At 47.9% G+C, this 20,603-nt stretch overlaps 1 long non-coding RNA gene across 1 annotated transcript; it reads left to right on the top strand.

Moving 5' to 3' along the window:
- Nucleotides 1-2: 2 nt before the first annotated feature.
- Nucleotides 3-5,665, top strand: LOC142907697 (uncharacterized). The gene is made up of 2 exons (XR_012931201.1): nt 3-636; nt 2,230-5,665. It is a non-coding gene; the product is annotated as an uncharacterized LOC142907697 (long non-coding RNA).
- The last annotated feature ends 14,938 nt before the right edge of the window (nt 5,666-20,603 follow it).

The raw sequence follows: 20,603 nt of genomic DNA, 5'->3' as shown, positions 1-20,603 counted from the left end.
CTTGTTATCATTCGTATTGTTTCTCAATTATTCTCTGTTTAACGATTAAATGTAATAACTTGTTCAGTTTTGTGTGCTCTGTTAGCCACGGTCTCGCGTGGTAGGGGTGGCTCGCAAACCAACCTGCCGCACCGGTGTCACATTGACCATCACCACCATGGGCTTAAATGTCAAATATATTGAACGATTGGAAATAATAACTTCTCAAGCACGCAACTCGGCGCTTTTATCAGGTGCGTATCGCGTGGCGTGATTAACAATCGTGCGGTTAGGGTCGAAGCTAGTTTTGTGTTGTTTATTAAAGTCGGGGCCATGGTCCGGTCGGCCCAAGGGCATGTAGAGTCCGGGCTCCGCTCGGTTCGGGGTACTGCCGGTGCACCCACGCTCGTGACGCCGGCACTGGTGTCTCTCCACAGCCCGAGCGAGCGCTACGAGGAGGAGATGGTGGTGCGAGCCGAGGCTCTGGTCGACTCCGGCAGGCGGCTGGTACAGAGGTACGAGCAGGAGAAGAGCCGTCTCGCCGACGGGCTGCTCCACCCACGCTCGCACGGATGGCCGGATGACGTCGCGGCCGCCGAACCACCGACCCGACGGACGACCCCCGCCCAGCCGCCAGCCCACGGGTACCCCCAACAAGTAAATCACCCGACAAGCATCATCCTGACCCACCGACCAAAAAAATTACAGACTGATAACTTGCCACCCCATCCAATGACCCCAAAAACACTTTCGCAACAATATATATGAACCCGACACCCGACTTGCCCACTCTCTGACTCTATAAGACACCGAGGCCAATACAATACAAAGGCAACGCAAAACTAGTTTAGCACCAATGGATTTGACTAAACCCACTCGTGCACAAGACCAGTTGAAAAACTATCCTGACATTTTTATAAATTAATACACACCGTGAGGAGGGGAATTCCTTAATCGGCATGCTCGAAGTGGTCGAGTGACACGGACGTATGTTCTCCTGTACGTGCATTACACGTAGTTATGTTCTCCTGTAAACGAGGGCTACTCCGAGGAAAATGTGCACAGCGCACGCTGCGCTCCCACGGTTTCGTCTTTATGATGAGCCGCGCTTTCCATGTCACAGCGATCTGCAGGTTCTGCGCTTGTTTAGCTTGAGGCTGTAGTCATCGCCGCGATGCCGCCAGGGAGTCTGCTGAGTGAGCTCCTGCGCCCCGTTATCAATCGAAGGCTCGCGTCGACGAGCCGCGTGCCGCCAGGCTCGTTCGGAACAGGACTGTGGCTGGGAGGGCTCGGCGGGTTGTTTACAAGTTCTTGGGAGACGCCGCCGTGTTTACACAACCAATGGGGGAGCAACGTCGGCTCGGAATGAACTCGGCAAAATTATATCACTTGAGAGAGAAGGCTGCAGATTTGTGCGTGTCGTTGTCTCGTTACCAGCTTTTGGTGAACACTTGGGTGTCACGTGGTGCATTTTATCATTCTCGTGACAGACTGCAAAGGCTGAAGAAGAATTTCCTCACATCCGACATGACACAATATACGCACAGACACACGTAAAATGTACCCCCTGTACTTTCCAATATTCCTATAACTGTGCTTGATTCAAGACACTTATTACCTTTTTATCGGTGACACATTTAATGGTCATGTTTTTTTCTGGCTGTTTTGTGTGCTTGGGTCTTTGGGACTGTCCGTGATGAACAAAAATAAAATTAGTTCCTTGAGTGTAATCCCCTCCATATACGTAGGCTTTGTTCGGGCACTCCAGTTTGCTGCCACACACGACAACCAATTCCGCTCCTGCCCTTGCCCTCAGGACCCTCTTGGAAATGCAGCTTGAGACCACCAATCACTGCACCACCACTCCCCGAATGCATGATATTGCAACATTGGTCAAAAATAAAATCCATTCCAGTCATTCTCAGTACAACAACGGATGAAGGCCCCTCCCGTACGTCGCGTTCATAATGGGGGGTCATTTTACCATATTTCACCACGCTGGTGAGTGCGAGTTAGGAAAGCGTGGGTGCCGGTCAGTCCAGATGTCGCTCGCCACTGATACGTGCCGTGGGTGGGAATCGAACTCGGGTCGCCGGGTTTGTAGCGTGATGCGCGTAGCACTGCGTCACCGCTTCCCAAACGCACGTATTGCACCATGTACCTGTACTGTGCGAAACAAGTGTTGGCACACGCGCATGTCCTCCTTTCTTACAATTGCTCTGACGCTTCTCTGGATCCCCTTGCTGGCAGGTGCTCAAGTCATCCACTCGCTCACCATAGCACTCTCATGGGACAGCTGCCGGCAAGAGGTTTCTGATGGGTGCTGGGAGGTATCTTTTAAACATCGCCAGGCACACCCCAATTCTCCATTTCACAGCCTCGAGACGTTTTGCACATTTGTAGATGCAGGGCTTTACATTCCTCGCTCTACATTCCCCCCAGGATGCTACTGTAGGCTGGCTCGGAGTGGGAAATATCGGCGTAAGGCACTACCACTAGAGTGTAAGGTATGCCTTTCCTTAATAATGCTTCATTATCGTCCTCATAATCTTATAAGTCTATAAACCATTTTATACAAAATTGTGAGGACCAAATAAAGAGAGATTGATGTGGCGTGGCAAAATAATTCCCGGTGCAGCGATCCGGAGCCGTTCCGGCTGAAAGTAAACATTGAGCGGCGCGATGGAGAGAAAGAGCAGTCTAATCACGAGAGAAGAAGGAGCGATGAAGGGGCCGCTCCTACCTCTTGTAGCAAGCCTCCTTTCTCACGCCTCTGGATACTTCACTGTCTATCAATGCTCACAACACGCTCGATTCTCTCCTTGTTTTTTTTTTTATTCTCGTCGATTCTATTGTATGGAAGCCCCCGTTTCAGTGAGCCCGGTGCTCTCCTCCATCCCGTAGGCATTAGGACGTGACTCGCCTCCTCCCGTGGAACGTCTGACCTCCATGCCCCTCCCTGCGCTCCGCTCCCACAATGCGCCCTCTCCTCACCAGTTCCCAAGTTCTCCATTCGGTGGCCACACTTCCCCTACAAGGTGAGCCTGCAAGCGGACCCGGGAAGCTGCGATCCTTCGTGAACTCGCCAGCACTTTCCTTCAGCATCTTTCTCTGGAGGCTTCCTGAAGTCCGGAGCTCCGGACTGATTAAGAAGCTGAGTCTGTCTAAACTCCTTTATTACCTAAGGATGATTCCTTCCCGCATTATTTTTTGTACGGTGTGGCCCAAAAGTCAGGACACATCGGGTTTTTATTGTAGAGTGTGGCCCAAAAGTCAGGAAACATAAGGTAATTTTTTTACAAGGTGGCCCAAATGTCAGGACACTGAGTGATTGTCCAGGGTGGCCAAAACGTCATGGCACATCGGGGTTATTGTTGTACAGTGTGGCCCAAAAGCCAAGACACATAGGGTTATTGTACAGGGTGGCCTAAAAGTTAGGCCACATTGATTTATTGTTCAGGGTGGCCCAAAAGTCAAAAGAAAATTGATTTTTATACAGGGTCGCCCAAAAGTCTTGACAAGTCTCACACAGAGAGACTGTGTGAGACCCATAGGCATTGAGACCATGGAGACCGATAGATTTACATATAGCCTCACACCGAGACCCATCGAAACACAGAGACAATATACTTGCACAAAGACACATAGACTCACAAAGAGACTCAGACAATGGACTCTCACAGAGAAAAGACTCACACAGAGACCCATAGACATACACATCGACTCACACTGATACCCATCAACTCATACAGAGACCCAAAGACTCACACAGAGACGCATCCACTCGCTCACCCACTTATTCACTGCTTGTGCACCCACCCACTTACTTACCGACTCCCTCACAAGCTTACTCGCTCACTCGATCCCTCACCGACTCACACATCCACTCAGCCACTCACTCACCCACTCACTCACTCATAGACTATCTCAGAAATTCACCCACTCACACACTCAAATGCTCACTCACCCAAACATTGACCCACTCATCCACTTGCTCAACGACACGTGCCCAGACTCACTCGCACCCAGTCTCATTCGCTCCCAGACTCACTCGCTCCCAGACTCACTCGCTTTCAGACACTCACTCACAGTTCTTGCTCAGAAGCTCACTCACCCACTAATTCAGAAACTAACTCAACCACCAAACCACCGACTCAAATAATTCCCTCACTCATCCGCACCCACTCACTGACCTATTTCTTCATACATTCACTCTGCCACTCACTGGCCAACTCACTCACTCATCCACTCACTCAGAAACTCCTACAAACCCCGACCCATTCACTCAAAAACTCACCTTCTCACTCACCCACCCATTCACCCACTCACTCATCCAATAACTCACTCACTCATTAAAGTACTCACTTACTCACCCATTTTCTCAGCCACTCAATCGGAAACTCACTTACCAACTCGCTCAGACACTCACTTACTCATAAAAGGACCGTTTTACTCGCCCACTCACTCAATAACCTGCTCCTTCACTCATAAAATAATTTAACCTCTCAGTCACAAACTCGCTCATCCACTTGCTCAAGCAGTCACTCGCTCACTCAATATTTTTTCCATTTATTCCCTCCATCAATCATTCAGCAACTCACCCAATCATTAAAGAATGATGTACTCACAAACGCACCCACAAACTCAGTTAACCACCCACCCTCTTACTCAAAAACTAAATTTTCCAATCATTCACCTACCCACTCATCTCGCTCACTTCCTCACCCACTCACTCATATACAAACTCGGTCACCCACTCACTTAGAAACTTACTCACTACTCACTTACTCACTACTCACCCACTCACTCACTCATGGACTCACTCACAAATTCACACTGTCACTCACTAAGAAACTCACTCATCCATGTGTAACGACCCCAGGAGACCGTTCATCGCGCGGTTTCCACCACGCGAACGACTGCGGCTGTTGATTGCGCAGCTCCCGCCACGACGATCCCCTCCACGGTTTACAGTGTTTCCCCCTCGTAACCGTGGAGTTTCTCTGGGTGCTCCGGTTTCCCCCCACTTGTGTAAGCGCTCGTCATTCATTGGTCGAAATATCTTAAAATGAAAACTCAATTCAGGACCTTACTATGACTCAGTGTGGCTTTCCTGGAGTAAATATATTATTATAAAACATTACAGGAAGTTAATATTCAATTCTGATTCCGCACCCCTCAATGCCCTTTTTAAGTTCAATTTGTGCATGTCTAATGACATGATGACACCTGCTGGTTACAAAAAGGGAAGCACGGGTACGGGCACCGCTGAAACAACATCCAATCCGAAAGGGAGAGGCATCTGGGCCAAAGATAATGGGTGGGGCTGGCCGGGATGCTCCGGGAACCCACTCGAAGGTTCCACTATAGGGCGTGGCCAGTGGCGGAGCCTAGCCGCGCTTGCGGTGATATAAGCGGGGGCGGAGAAGGACTCTTGGGTCCGGACTGTGTCGCTGCTCGCCGTCATCTCTCTTTGTCGTCCGACCACGTGGAACATCTCCTGCGTCTTCCATCACCCTCCCCGGCACGCCACCAGCCAGCGGCCTGGCCGAGCGCGGATGGTGGAACCACGCCGAGTGATCGGCCATGTGTGTGTGTAGCCCGTAGAGATGCTAACATCCAGTGTTGTATTCAGAGTGAGAGATACGGTGTTGTGCCCGTATATGAATAAAAGAAATACCCTCTACACGACGTGTCGCGGAAATCGCTCATTACACATGTAAGACTCACAAAAGCATCCATACTCAGAGACCCATAGATTCCAACAGACATCCACACACTGCAATACACACACACATAGACTCACACAGCGACCTTATAGACTCACACACAGACCCATAGCCTCACAGAGATCCATCCATTCAAAGAGACCCAAAAACTTATACCGAAATCCATAGACTCGAGGCCAATAAGAATAAAAAATATGTATTTGTACTGCAGGAATCTAACGAGCGATAAAGTCAGGGGGGTCAAAATGTAACAACAAAAATAGAATACAAAACACGACAGGAGAGGTATACAAATTATCTACAAATATACAAATGAAACTAAACAATTTTTTTCATCTTATCACAGACCCCTTAGACTCAAAGAAACCTAAACTCCTTAATTACTAAACCTCTAAGAATCGAAACCCATAAACCCGCTAAACCTCTAAACACCTAACCCTCTAAACCTATAACCCTCGAAACCTGTAATCTTCTAAACCCTAAAACTCTACCCTTAACCTTCTCATCCTCAAAACCGTAACTTTCTAAAACCCTCAATCCCTAACCTTCTAAATCCCAAACCATCTAAACCCCAATCCTCTTAAACACCTAACCTTCTAAACCCCTAACTCTCTAAACCTCTATAACCCTAAATACTAACCCTCTCAACATGTAACTCTCTAATCCCATAATAAAGGGTTTTTGGGGTAAGTTCATATAAATGTGTCGTTACACCCGCCACCACACGACAGCCAATTCATAAATTTTATCACGTAACTAAAAAATGCCGATTTGTTTCTACTTTAGGATACCGGTGTGTTGGGAGACTAACCCAAAAAAAAACCTTTATTACAGATAATATTGTTGAGTGTAGGTGTTAAACCCTCTCATCCCTGGCCCTCTAATCCTTTAGACCCTGGAAAATTCTCAAACCCATAACCTTCTAATCCCTAGTTCCCTAAACACCCCGAAATCTCTAAACTCCTAAACCCATAACCTTATAAACGACTAAAGTCCTAACCCTCTAAACCACTAAAAATCTAAATCCATAAACCGTCTACACCTCTAAACAGCTAACTTACTAAAACCCTAACCATATAAACCGCTCACCATCTAAAACACTAACCCTCTAAACCCCTTTACCCTTGAAACTCTAACCCACTAAACCCCGAACGCTCTAAACCTCTAACTCTTTCAACCCCTAACCTTCTAAACCTTTAAAAACCAACCCTCTAAACCCTCAAAACCCCTGGCATTTTAGGAACCGGGCCGCACAGCAGGAGGTGAGCAGTGGGCGAGCGAGCGAAGCTTCATTTGTATTTACAGCCGCTCATCGCTCGCATTACTGTCTGAGCTCCGCCTCCTGTCAGATCAGCGGTGGCATTACATTATCATAGGAGCGCAAACCCTACTGTAAACTGCGCATGCGAGGGATCTAGGTTGCGCACTCCTTATGAAAAGTCAGAATCCGACACTTATTTTAATCCGCGCGTGGCCTGCCCATTTTATTTACCACTTCCGTCCGCGCCTCTTTCCCGCACTATGCAGTTTTGGTAAACCCACAAGGTAACCCTAACCAAAATGAGTAAAAAACAAACATCGCTGGAGAGTTTCTTTGAAACAGGGGAAAGACCCAATGATGAACCCCCCCCCACCTCTGGTCCATGAAAAAAATGTATTCCACGAAACCGGTCCCTGGTGCCAAAAAGGTTGGGGACCGCTGCTCTAAACCACTCACCCTCTAAACCCCTAAACCAGTGGTTCTTAACCTGGGTTCGATCGAACCCCAGGGGTTCGGTGAGTCGATCTCAGGGGTTCGGCAGAGCCCCCGCCACGGAGGTCCGGACACACTTGAATTATTGTGTAAATTTGTGATGACACACACGGCCCGCTTGTCCATCACTGGCTGCAGATGATCATGCTACACTGCTTGGCCAATCAGCGCTGCGGAGAATTTAGTGCGTACTCAGTAGTCAACGTGTGACTGTTGTTGTCGTACGTCGTGTGATTTCTTTAATATTTTATCCATACTATGTCGGGCAAAAAGAAGAAAGTGGTCGGACGAATATGTACAACATGGATTCTCATGTATCACGGAACGTGATGGGAGTGAGCGTCCTATCTGCATGATTTGCAACGCCAAGTTGAGCAAATCTAGTCTTGCACCGGCAAAACTAAAGGAACACTTCTTGAAGCTGCATGGAGACGGGGAATACAAGAACACAACACTTGCTGAATTCAGGGTGAAGAGAGCCAGATTCGATGAAAGGGCCACTCTTGGATTTGTACCTGTTAACAAACCGATCCTGACAGCATCGTACGAAGTTGCTTACCTGATCGCAAAGCAGGGCAAGCCACACACCATTGGTGAAACACTTGTGAAACCAGCTGCATTAAAGATGGCGAATCTGATACTCGGAACAGCGGCCGAAGGTAAATTATCCCAAATTCCCCTTTCAAATGACACCGTCAGTGACAGAATAGAAGACATGAGTAAAGACATCTTGGCTCAAGTAGTCGCGGATCTGATTTCAAGCCCGGCAAAATTCAGCCTTCAACTCGACGAAACCACAGACGTTTCTGATCTAAGCCAGCTTGCTGTTTTTGTACGCTATGTGAAAGACGACATGATAAAAGAAGAGTTTTTATTTTGTAAGCCTCTTACAACAACGAAGGCAGCCGATGTGAAGAAGCTTGTGGATGACTTCAGAGACAACAATCTTTCATGGGATATGGTTTCTGCAGTTTGTACGGACGGAGCTCCAGTCATGCTGGGAAGAAAGTCTGGTTTTGGTGCACTAGTAAAGGCCGATGCACCACACATCATTGTGACGCATTGTATTCTGCACAGGCATGCGTTGGCAACAAAAACCTTACCTCCAAAAATGACAGAAGTATTAAAAACTGTGGTGGAATGTGTGAACTATGTGCGAAAAAGTGCTCTGAGGCACCGCATCTTCAGTGAGCTGTGTAAAGAAATGGGCTCTGAATTTGAGGTACTTCTGCTCCATTCTAATATTCGGTGGTTATCCCGGGGACAGGTGCTGAATCGTGTTTTTGCCATGCGTGTGGAATTAGCCCTGTTTTTGCAAGAGCACCAACACTGCCATGCAGATTGCTCCAAAAATCCTGAGTTCATTCTCATTTTAGCGTACATGGCTGATATATTCGCAGCTCTCAATCATCTCAATCAGCAGATGCAGGGTGGTGGAGTCAATATCATGGAAGCGGAAGAACACCTGAAGGCTTTTCAAAAAAAGCTACCGTTATGGAAACGACAAACAGAGAACAATAACTTCGCAAACTTCCTGCTTCTGGACGACTGTGCAAGTAAGATCGAAGATGTGTCTGGAATCGGAGATATTTCTGTATCCACGGAACTGAAGCAAACAATTGCCACGCACTTAGATGAGCTTGCAAAGTCTCTCGACGGATATTTCCCTACAAGAGAGTCATATCCAGCATGGGTGAGACAGCCGTTCACGTTTGCTGTTGAAACAGCAGATGTCAATGATGAATTCCTCGACGAAACCATTGAAATTCAGCAGAGCCAGGTTCAACAGTAACTCTTCAGAACAACAACGCTCTCAACGTTTTGGTGTCGACAAATGAACAAGTATCCAGTTATTGCTAAGAAAGCCCTGGATTTTTTTATACCATTTGTTACAACATATCTTTGTGAGCAATCCTTTTCGAGGATGCTGGACATAAAAACGAAGAAAAGGAACAGACTTTGCTGTGAAAATGACATGAGTGGCACTTGCCAAGGTGAAGCCACGCATATCTGAACTGATCTCTCAAAGGCAACAGCAGAAGTCACATTGATTTCCAGGTATGTAATTTGTTGTGAGTTTATGCATTGTGTTGGTTTTATTCTTTGAACAAGGTAATGTTCATGCACGGCTCATTTTGTGTACCAGTAAAAAACATATCTACGTCTTGAATTTGAAAAAAATCACATTTTATTTTTCACTAAAGAGGGGTTCGGTGAATGCGCATATGAAACTGGTGGGGTTCGGTACCTCCAACAAGGTTAAGAACCACTGCCCTAAACCAATAAAACCATAACCCTTTACAACCCTAACCCTCTCATACCATAATAATGGTTTGTTGGGTTAGATTGTGTAAATATAAATGTGTCGTTAAACCCGCCACCATCCGACAGCCAATTAGTAAATCTTGATTTGAAGCTTTCGTGACTGCAGGAATCCATACTCTTTGGTTCTTTCGGTAAAGTCACGTAGTTAGAAATAAAATAAATCACGACGTTTCCATCACAACACAAGCGGTCATCATCAGGCAAAGGAGTCAGCCTCTAAAGGCAAACTGTTTATCAGGGTTTGGGATGGGCATATCCCAAGTGTATCAACAGCACCAGGAGCATGGGCGGTGCACGAGTGCCAATGCAGCAACAATGCCAATGCAGCAACAATGCCAATGCAGCAACAATGCCAAAGTAGCAACAATGCCAATGTAGCAGCAATGCGAATGCAGTAACAATGCCAATGCAGTGGGTGAGAGAGCTGCCGTGGCAAGAGGTTAGATAGGTTAGAAAGGGGGGTAGGAGCAAGGAGGTCAGAGAGAGGGAGGGGGGGAGTGGGGTAGGGGGATGGGGGGGGCGCTGCGTGAGTGCTAAGGGGAGAGAGGACGTGAAGCTGGGGGGGAAGTGGGCGGGGCTGCAAGTGGGAGGCTGGGAACACTGGGGATGCGGAGGGAAATTAACTCTCAAAAATAGACTAGTACCCGGCAGATGTGATGGAACAACCATCAACAGTTAAGGTTTTACTTGGTTAATAACATCCTTCCAATGATTGCTCAATTTGTATCCATCTTCTCGGTTGAAGTTATGTCTGTTTATAAATCTGGATGGCTTCATGAACAAACCTTTGATGGTAGCCCGAAGGTTTGCAGAGTACCTTGGTATCGGAAAAAAAACAATATCATGCGAGCCCACAGCGTTATAATAATGGTCAGCCATGGCAGAGGTATTGGTTCTGCCATGTTTCAGATCTGCCTTGTGTTCGCGAACACGGTCCGAGACATGTCGGTATGTTTCCTCAACGTAGCTGCTACTGCAGGTACAAATCAGTTTGTAGACTCCAGATGGGATTAGATCACGGATTAAGAAGGCATTCCACTTCGGCCAATTGTTTCCACTATCAACTCACCTACCTACAAACTGGCCCGTTTTCTGTCTGATACCTTGCTTCCATTCACGGGCAAGACTACCTCAGCAGTATGTAACTCAGCTCACTTGGCCTCTCTAATCAAGAGAATTTCACTGTCCCCAGATGATTTGCTAGTCAGCTTTGATGTAGTTTCTCTGTTCACCAAGGTTCCTGTACCTGACACCTTAGCAATAATTGAAGATTTAGTCCAACATGGACTGAATCTTGATGTACCTACTCTGGTTAGGCACTGCCTTACCAACACTTACTTCACCTGGAATGGTACTTTCTACAAACAAAATGAAGGTTCCCCCTCATCACCAGTGATAGCGAATGTATTCATGGAGAAATGTGAAACAGATGCCATCCAGACATCCACCCTACGTCCTTCCTTGTGGAAGAGATATGTAGATGACACTTTTGCCATTTGGCCACATGGCTTGCCAGCATTGAACAAATTTATCAACCACATCAATTACATACACCCATCCATCAAATTCACCATGGAAGTGGAGAAGGATGGTAAGCTACCATTCCAGGATGTTTTGTTTGAGAAGAGACCTGACGGCTCGTTGGGACACGCTGTCTACAGGAAGCCACCCACACAGATTCCTATCTGAAACCTGATTCCCACCACCATCCGGCACAGAAGAATTCCCTCATCAAAACACTACACCATAGGACCCACTGCATTTCCGACCAACACCATCGAGCAAGTGAACTGGAACACGTACACCAGGCCCTCAAGATTAATGGTTTCTCGGACCGCATTATTCGCAAAGCTGTTTCTACAACCATGGAGAAACAACCCCCTGAGAAGCCAATCAAAACCATCACGTTACCATACATAGCAGGTGTTACCAAAAATATTTCCAAAATCTTAAACAAACACAAGATCCAGGTCCGATTCAATACAGTACACAAAATCCATGATCTAATCCCATCTGGAGTCTACAAATTGAGTTGTACCTGCGGTAGCAGTTACATTGGGGAAACGAAACGTCTCTGACCGTGTTCGCGAACACAAGGCAGATCTGAAACACGGCAGAACCAATACCTCTGCCGTGGCTGAAAATTGTTATAACGCGGTGAGCTCGCGTGATATTGTTTTTTTCCGAGACCAAGGTACTCTGCAAACCTTCGGGCTACTATCAAAGGTTTGTTTATGAAGCCATCCAGATATATAAACATAGACATAATTTCAACCGAGAAGATGGATACAATTTGAGCAATCATTGGAAGGATGTTATTAACCAGGTAAAACCTTAACTGTTTATGGTTGTTCCATCATATCTCCCGGGTACGAGTCTATTTTTCCGAGTTAATTTCAGCCTGCATCCCCAGCGTTCCCAGCCTCCCACTGGCAGCCCCGCCCACTCCCCCCCCCCCCAGCTTCACGTCCTCTCTCCCGTTAGCGCTCACGCAGCCCCCCCCCATCCCCCCACCCCACTCCCCCCCTCCCTCTCTCTCCCCCCTTGCTCCTCTCCTCTTTCTTACCTATCTAACCTCTTGCCACAGCAGCTCTCTCACCCACTGCATTCGCATTATTGCTACATTGGCATTGTTGCTGCATTGGCATTGTTGCTGCATTGGCATTGTTGCTACATGGCATTGCTGCTACATTGGCATTGTTGCTGCATTGGCATTGTTGCTGCATTGGCATTGTTGCTGCATTGGCGCTCGTGCACCGTCCATGCTCCTGGTGCTGTTGATACACTTGGGCTACGTCTATCCCCAAACCCTTATAAACAGTTTGCCTTTAGAGGCTGACTCCTCTGCCTGATGACAACCGCTTGTGTTGCGATCGAAACGTTATGATTTGTTTTATTTTATTTCTAAACAGACAAAGTTTATCACATTAACAAAACCTGCCAATTAGTTTCTCCTTTAGCACACTGGTGTGTTGGAGACTAACCCAAACAACCTTTATTATGAATAATATTAGTTGTGAAAGTCTAGGTCTTAAATCCTCTACACCCCTAATCCCTTTCAACCCCTAAACCTCATCACCCTATAAAACTCTAATTCTCAAAACCCCTAAACTTTGAAAACCCAAATCTTCTAATCCCCCAAACATCTAAACCCCTAAACTTATAACCTTCTAAATGTCAAACCCTCCAAACCAATAAATATCTAACAATCGAAACCCATAAACTCTCTAAACTTCTTAAACACCTAACTCTCTAAACTCATAAACTTCTAAACCCTAACCCAATGAACCCCTAAGCCTCTAAAACCCTCACTAAGCACCTATACCATAAAATCTTAAACCTCTAACCCCCTAACCGTCTAAACCCCTAAAAACCCCCAAAACTCTAAAACCTATAACCTTATAAACTACTAAACTTCTAACCCCCTAAACCTCTACATATCGAAACCCATAAAGCCTCTAAACCTCTAAACACCTAACTATCTAAATCCCTAACTCTCTTAACCCATAATATTCTAAACCCTAACCTTCTAAAACCCTATCCCTCTGAACCCCAAACCCTTTAAATCCCGAAACCCCGAAAACAATAACCATCTAAACACCTAACCCTCTAAACCCCTTACGCTTGAAAACGCTCACCCTCTAAATCCCTAAAATCTCTTTACCCTTAAAACCCTAACCCTCTAAACCCCTTACCCTTTAAACCCCTCCCTCTAAACCCTTAAACCCATCATCCTTTAAACCTGTAAACCCCTAAACTCTTAGTCCAATAAATGTCTAACCATCTAAACTTCCAACCCTCTAAACCCATAACCCTCTAAACCCCTATACCCCTAAACCGCTAACCCTCTTAAACCCCTAACCCTCTTAAACCCCTAACCCTCTTAAACCCCTAACCCTCTTAAACCCCTAACCCTCTTAAACCCCTAACCCTCTTAAACCACTAACCCTCTTAAACCACTAACCCTCTGTGTGGAGTATGTTGAGTAGTCGATATCACGCTGTGGGTGGGTGCAGGGTGTGTGTGGTGGGTGCAGGGTGTGTGTGGTGGGTGCAGAGTGTGTGTGGTGGATGCAGGGTGTGTGTGGTGGGTGCAGGGTGTGTGTGGTGGGTGCAGGGTGTGTGTGGTGGGTGCAGGGTGTGTGTGGTGGGTGCAGGGTGTGTGTGACATGTGGTGGATGCGGGGTATCAAAGACTGGGTGGGTGCAGGGTGTGTGTGGTGGGTGCAGGGTGTGGGTGGTGGGTGGAGGGTATCACAGGGTGGGTGAGTGCAGGGTGTGTGTGGTGAGTGTGGTGAACGTGGTCATGGTTCACACCACGCATACTGTGAAGTGGACCGGCCACCACAAAGCAGCACGCGTCGGAGGAGTGAGCGGATGGCTCTCCCTATGCGGGCCAGGCTCCCTTGCTTCCTCTTCTCCTCTTGTACCACCAACTCCTCCACCAGGATCTCCTCCTGTACTACCAACTCCTCCACAAGGGTCTCCTCAAGTACCACCAACTCCTCCACTAGGGTCTCCTCCTGTACCACCAACTCCTCCACCAGAGTCTCCTCCAATACCTCCAGGTCCTCCACTAGGGTCTCCTCCTGTACCACCAACTCCTCCACCAGGGTCTCCTCAAGTACTACCAACTCCTCCACAAGGGTCTCCTCCTGTACCACCAACTCCTCCACCAGAGTCTCCTCAAGTACCACCAACTCCTCCTCCAGGGTCTCCTCCTGTACCACCAACTCCTCCACCAGGGTCTCCTGTACCACCAACTCCTCCACCAGGGTCTCCTCCTGTACCACCAGTTCCTCCACCAGTGTCTCCTCTTCCTCTTGCACCACCAGCTCCTCCACCAGGGTCCATTCTTCCTCCACAACCTTCAACTTCGCTTTAGAGGTCTGGGCGAGCCAGCAGGATGGGCGCTGTGCCGGCTCCACTCTGTGAAGAGATGCGCACGACACCGTTCCAACTTCCTGCTCCAGCAGAGATCAGTCCCCCCCCCCCCCTCCTCCCCCCCATCGTCCATGGGTGGACTAACTCTGTGCCACAGAAGATTAACCCAGATAATTAACAGTGCCGCAATAATGCAGCACAGCTTTGCCCACCGTGAGTCTGGTTACGAAATGGGCATTAGTCTGGCGGTGTCTCAGTGGATGCAGGGCAACATGGCAAAGAAATTGCCGCTTCATTATCTGTCCTCACCCAGAAACCAATTATGGAATCTACACGTTCTTTATGGCTGGAACTCACAGCCAGAGAGGACCTGGGTTTGATTCCCATACATGGGCCACTTTCTCCATGTGGAATGTGGAGTGTGTTCTACCAACCCCTCTACCCTGCCCCCCCCGCATGGGTTTCCAGAATCAGAATATTTATTTAGACTGGATGAAGAGGAGTCTGATGAGCTATGAAGCTCTTCTTTCACAGATGTCCCATCAAGGCACAGAGTCAGCAAGTTACAACAACAAACAAAACAAAAGGAGTACAAAGTCTATAAGAGTCACTAAAAATAATAATAAAGTGTATAAATACAAATGGCATAAGTCAATAAAATCCTGTCGTTTTTCAACAGCAACAAAAACAGCCTCACACCACACCAAGACAATCCTTCAATAAAATTGCACATTAAAATTTCACTTCCATTCCTCTGGGTTTGGCAACTGAACCCTCAGAAACACGCCGTGCAACCAGTGTTGGATGGACATCTCCGCCAGTGTTGTAAATTGCACCTCCAAATCACTCAATTGGGATCGTACAGCAGCAGTAGCAGTAGATTTGTTCTGTACAGCAAACAACTTGGCAGGACCCTCCTGAAAAAGAGTCTTGAGACTGAGTGAGGCTATTGCTGGCTAAATAAGCGTAGAAGTAGAATGAAGAGAAATCGATATTAAACACACACAGGACCAGAGTCGTCCCCCGGGTACGGTGTATGGGGGTGTGGACCCCGGGCCCTGAGCTTTCGGGGGCCCTGCGCTACGATGTCACGGTGTCAGACATGATATTTCCGTTTAACACATAGGCTCTCGCTCCGGATTGGCTCACAAGTGATGACATTACATTCATCCCTCTATTTAAGACCGAAAGAGGGTGATTTCTCCGCGATTCGAAAGTCCACACGGTGTAACTTGCCTCAGGCCCCGCACCCTCCTATAGACTGCCTTGACCACTGGACAAGCAGATAGTGGCTTACCGTCGCTTAGCAGCTCCAGAGCGCTTCACACTGCCAGGAGCAGCAGCGGTGGTGGTGGTGGCTTTGCTGGCCGTGGTGGTGCTGGTGGCTGCGGTCCGGAGCCAGCTATGAGCCAACGCCTGCGCTGGCGTCATGCGACAATTCGGATCCCATCTGTTGAGAGATGCATGGGGGACACACGCGGCCACGTGGTGAGAGAGGCATGCTGAGAGCTTTGATGTTCCTTTCTTTTCCCACGAGGTCCAGGAACGCACAGCAGCAGCGGAAGCTGCAGTAGCAGTGGGTGCCCTCTGATACCCAGCAGTGGCTTGCACAGACCTCCCACTCCTCCACAGAGGGCTAACTTCTACAGAGGGCCAGTGGCACCGCTTATTGGCAGGTCCACTCAGCTCCACATCTTCCTGGTGATCGGTGCAGAGCGGTCGCTGATCAATTGGAGGAGAGAATCCTCGTGGGGAGCGGGGGGGGAGTGGTGGGTGGTTCTTACCGCAGACAGCAGCTGATGAATTTGACAAACTCCGGGTCGTCGCTTTTGAGCACCCTGCGCAGTGGGAAGCTCCCCGGCACCCTTTTAATGCCTGGGCAGAACATCTTCCCCCGATGGTCTGCAGGAGCCATGCACAGCGAGAGAGACGAAGTCACCAACCACCACGTCGCCCACCTACTCACTTACTGACCGATCCATCAACCCACTCATCCACCTACCCACGCATTCTCTTCCACCTACCCAATTGCTCACCCACTCATCTACCCACCCACTCACCCACCCTCTCACTGACCCGCTGACCCACTCACTCACACACTCACCCATCCATTCGCGCAATTACCCGCCAACCTACTCGCCTACTTACCCACATACCCACCCACTTGCCCACACACCCATTTACCCACCAACACACCCAAGGAATTAAAAATACAAAAACGCCCCCTCCAAAACAAAATAACAACAGCCTGAGGCTACTCCCTAAAACTGAATCCGGTCTGTCACTCACCCCACGCTTCAACTCACCAAAGAACTGCATTCTGTCGGGTGCTGCATTCACCAAGTACCTTGGAGGCATCCCCAGAATCTGCACATGGTTGACATGAAGACAAAGGTCACCCGTAAACTGTAGGGGCAAGTGCTGTTAGATCGAGTAGCAAAAGCAGCAGCGTTTGTTGAGGGCCAGCACTGTGGCGCACAGAGACAGGAGTGGCGGGCCACATTGACCCAGGTACTTCACACACTCCACGAGGTACTCAGTTGAGGCTGACTCAAACTAGAGGAGGCCCAGGACAGTTCAGACAATCGTCACTGGTGTTGGCCATGAGCTGGAATCGAACTCTGTTTCTAGCACAGCAGGCTGACCGCTACACTACCGCTCCCCTACACATACAAGACACACACGTGTACACACAACATATGACGGCCGTTATTCACAGATCACCAAGTGACCACCCCCCCTCCTGCCACCCCCATAGCCCACGACTCCACGGAAAGAGAGGGGGATCACGAGCGGACAGACGCCGTGTGGGAAATACCTCTATGCAGCGCGGGAGGTGATCTCCGTGGCTGTTGGACCGGAATAATTTCCTGCCCGTCGCCAACTCTGCCACCGTGCAGCCCAGCGCCCACATATCCACTCCACATGTCAAGCTATAACCCAGCAACAGCTCCGGAGCCAAGTATTCTAGGGTCCCACCAACATTCATAGCTGTACAATAATCACAAGAACAACAAACATTGGTGCGTGTGTACACACTGTCTTAAACAGCATCATCATTATACACATAAACAGTCACATGTACAGACACTCAGATACCCACACACAGACACACTCAGACAAACACTAACATATAGACACTCACCCGGACGCAGAGACACCCATGCATAAAGACAGCCATACAGACACACACACACAGACACTCACACACCCAGGTGAGGTCACTCACGTTGATTTTCCACGAAAAAGCTCATGCCAAAGTCCGTGATCCTCACGGTGCCAGTCACGGTGTCTTTGACGAGAACATTTTGCTGCAGGAGGGGTAGAATGAATACAAACTCAGAGGTTACGCCAATATCATTCAGCCAGCAGTGGATCAATCACATACCACGACACGCACTAAACAGGGGAACTAGATGAGGCATAGCGCTGTCGACTAGCGTCAGTCAAGTGCAATATTCGCTGTTTTCTGACAGCTGTCACTGGGTGGTGCCCCTTTCAAGTGCGTCAAAATTGGAGATGTGAGTAGAGGCGTGTCACGTTCAAAGCACTCTCAGGCACCATCAAAGTAAAGGGGGTGGCTCTATTGACAACCGATTGCCGTTGCTCCAACAGGAGAGCTGCATGGAGCTCACAGCCAGATGAGTGCCCGTTAACGAGTTACAGACAAAAAGCCACTCACAAGAGAGTGCAAGGATTCCGTGATGCTTTCCACTGCACCTTTGTCTTTGGACGTTTTCAATTTGCAGATTGGAATTCGATAACGAGCAGTTGTCAGGCCAAAATGTAAGTTTCGCACGTCTTGAAAATTATTCTTTTTGACTCCGTTTTGTGTCTCCCAGGGTTTGGGGCAACGCTGATCAACGTTGCCGGTTTTGTCTCTGGTGAGTCCCCAAGAGCGACACGACTCTACACTATAGTTTAATTCATACCAGATCATCTTCACCAGAGGTAGCATGACCCTGCCTCCTTCCAGTGAGAAGGGCAGAGCTAACGTATCAACCTTGTGACCAACATGGCCGGATTTCTCTGTGGAACGAGTCCCCAATAAAGATACACCTCTGCACCAAAGTGAAAGCTGAACGCTGTGTCCACTCACTGGCTTGATGTCCGCGTGGACGATTTTCCTGGAATTGATGTGGCACAAGAACTTGAGGATGCCCCTGGTGTAGGTTTTCACCATCGCCATGTCCAACCGCCGGAGCCCCGCTTTTCTAATCACTTCATGAAGGCTCTCCCTGCGAGAGAGGCAGAAGCAGCAACAAAAACACAGCATCAGTGCCATCCCCTACAATGCTGCACTGATTCTGATAACGAAAATCATGTTAATATTGTACGTTCATGTGCACGTTCATGACCAATATTAAGAGTTATAGTTCCGTGTGGGTTGAGGTCGTCAGTTTGCCAATAGACCAATTAAATTGGCATATATGCCAACTTGACAACTTTATATCATTGGCTTTGTTGCCGGGTGGTGGAGGGCTATCTATTGGGAGAAGATAAAAAACTCCACACAGAAAAGAAGCTCGGATTCTCGCCGAGAGACACAAGCATCACCACTGCCATCCAGCCACCCTGCTGATTGAGTGGAGGCGTGGCTTGGTAAAAGTGGCAGGGCTAATGGAGAAAAGAGAAGTGGCCTCCAATGCACCCATGACACATGGCAGCTCCACAGTATTGCAATGCATGGGTGGCGTGGGAATCTCAAAATTAACAGCTTGCCGCGGTGGCGAGATGACATCTCCCCCGCCTGGTATAGAGGAGGTTGTAGGTTTGATCCCCACCGTGACGCCTGTACATTTGGAGTTTGCATGTTCTCCCCGTGGGCATGTGGATTTTTCTGTGGGTCCACTGGTTTTCCCCTCCACATTTAGAAACTACATGCTACTTTTAAAATTTTGATTTAAAGCTTTCGTGATTGCAGGGATTCATATTCTTGGTTCTTTCGGTAAAGTCACGTAGAAGGGAAACAATAAAATAATAAAAATATAAAACAATAAAATTCTCACGACGTTTCGACGGCAACACAAGCAATCATCAGGTGTGAAAACCACAACAAGAAAATTTTAAAAAAGTGGCGGTTATTTTTAACGTCGTGAGAATTTTATTGTTTTATATTTATATTATTGTATTGTTTCCCTTCTACGTGACTTTACCGAAAGAACCAAGAATATAAATGTTACTTTGTTAAGGTCAGGTCGCTTCTAAAAAACTAACGAAAGTTTGTTAAGTAAGTTAACCACATTATTGGCGGAGGCGGGGGGGCGGCATGCAGTACATACTTCAACAGCTCCAGGACAATACAGTGGTGTCCTCTGAAATAAAATTTATTCAGGACTTTGATGACGTTGAAATCTTCATCACTGCCCTTGCCTTGAAGTTCCAGAGCTATCTGGAGTTCCATCTTCTGGTATGTTTCTTCCTTGGAGCTGCACAGAGGAAGTCCACAAATGAAGATCCTATATTTGCTTAAGGGATATCCAGAACCAAATTCTAGTCAGAATAAATTAATTAAATATGAATTCACCAGGTCTAACAGCACCATGAGTTCCAGTAGTACACTCGACAATCATTGGTGAGGAGCTACCACAGAGGGAGCAGGAGCCGATGTAGGGCACCCGATAGGATTTGGAAGTGAAGAGCCATTCAAATCGGATTGGTCATTTGAGAAATCTAAATGCAAACGCATGTTAACACAACGCATATTCGCTTCAATGTGGCTCTTCCATTAGGGCACACTTTTCGCACAACGCAGAATGTGCCCGTAATAACACGAACGCGCCCATTGCATAACGGAACGCTTTTCGTTTTAAAACAAAACACACTTGTTAAAACGTGGAACATGCCTGTTAAAGCACGGAACCCGCCCGTTATAACACGATTTGTGAGTAGTCGACAACGAACTACTTTCTTGAGCTGCAATGATACATTACTC

This window comes from Petromyzon marinus, chromosome 82, assembly GCF_048934315.1.
Source record: "Petromyzon marinus isolate PM22_M1 ecotype Great Lakes invasive population chromosome 82, UKy_Petmar_22M1.pri1.0, whole genome shotgun sequence".
NCBI classification, from domain to species: domain Eukaryota; kingdom Metazoa; phylum Chordata; class Hyperoartia; order Petromyzontiformes; family Petromyzontidae; genus Petromyzon; species Petromyzon marinus.
The sequence above is the reverse complement of the archived record's forward strand: the minus strand, read 5'-3'. Positions and strand labels throughout refer to the sequence as shown.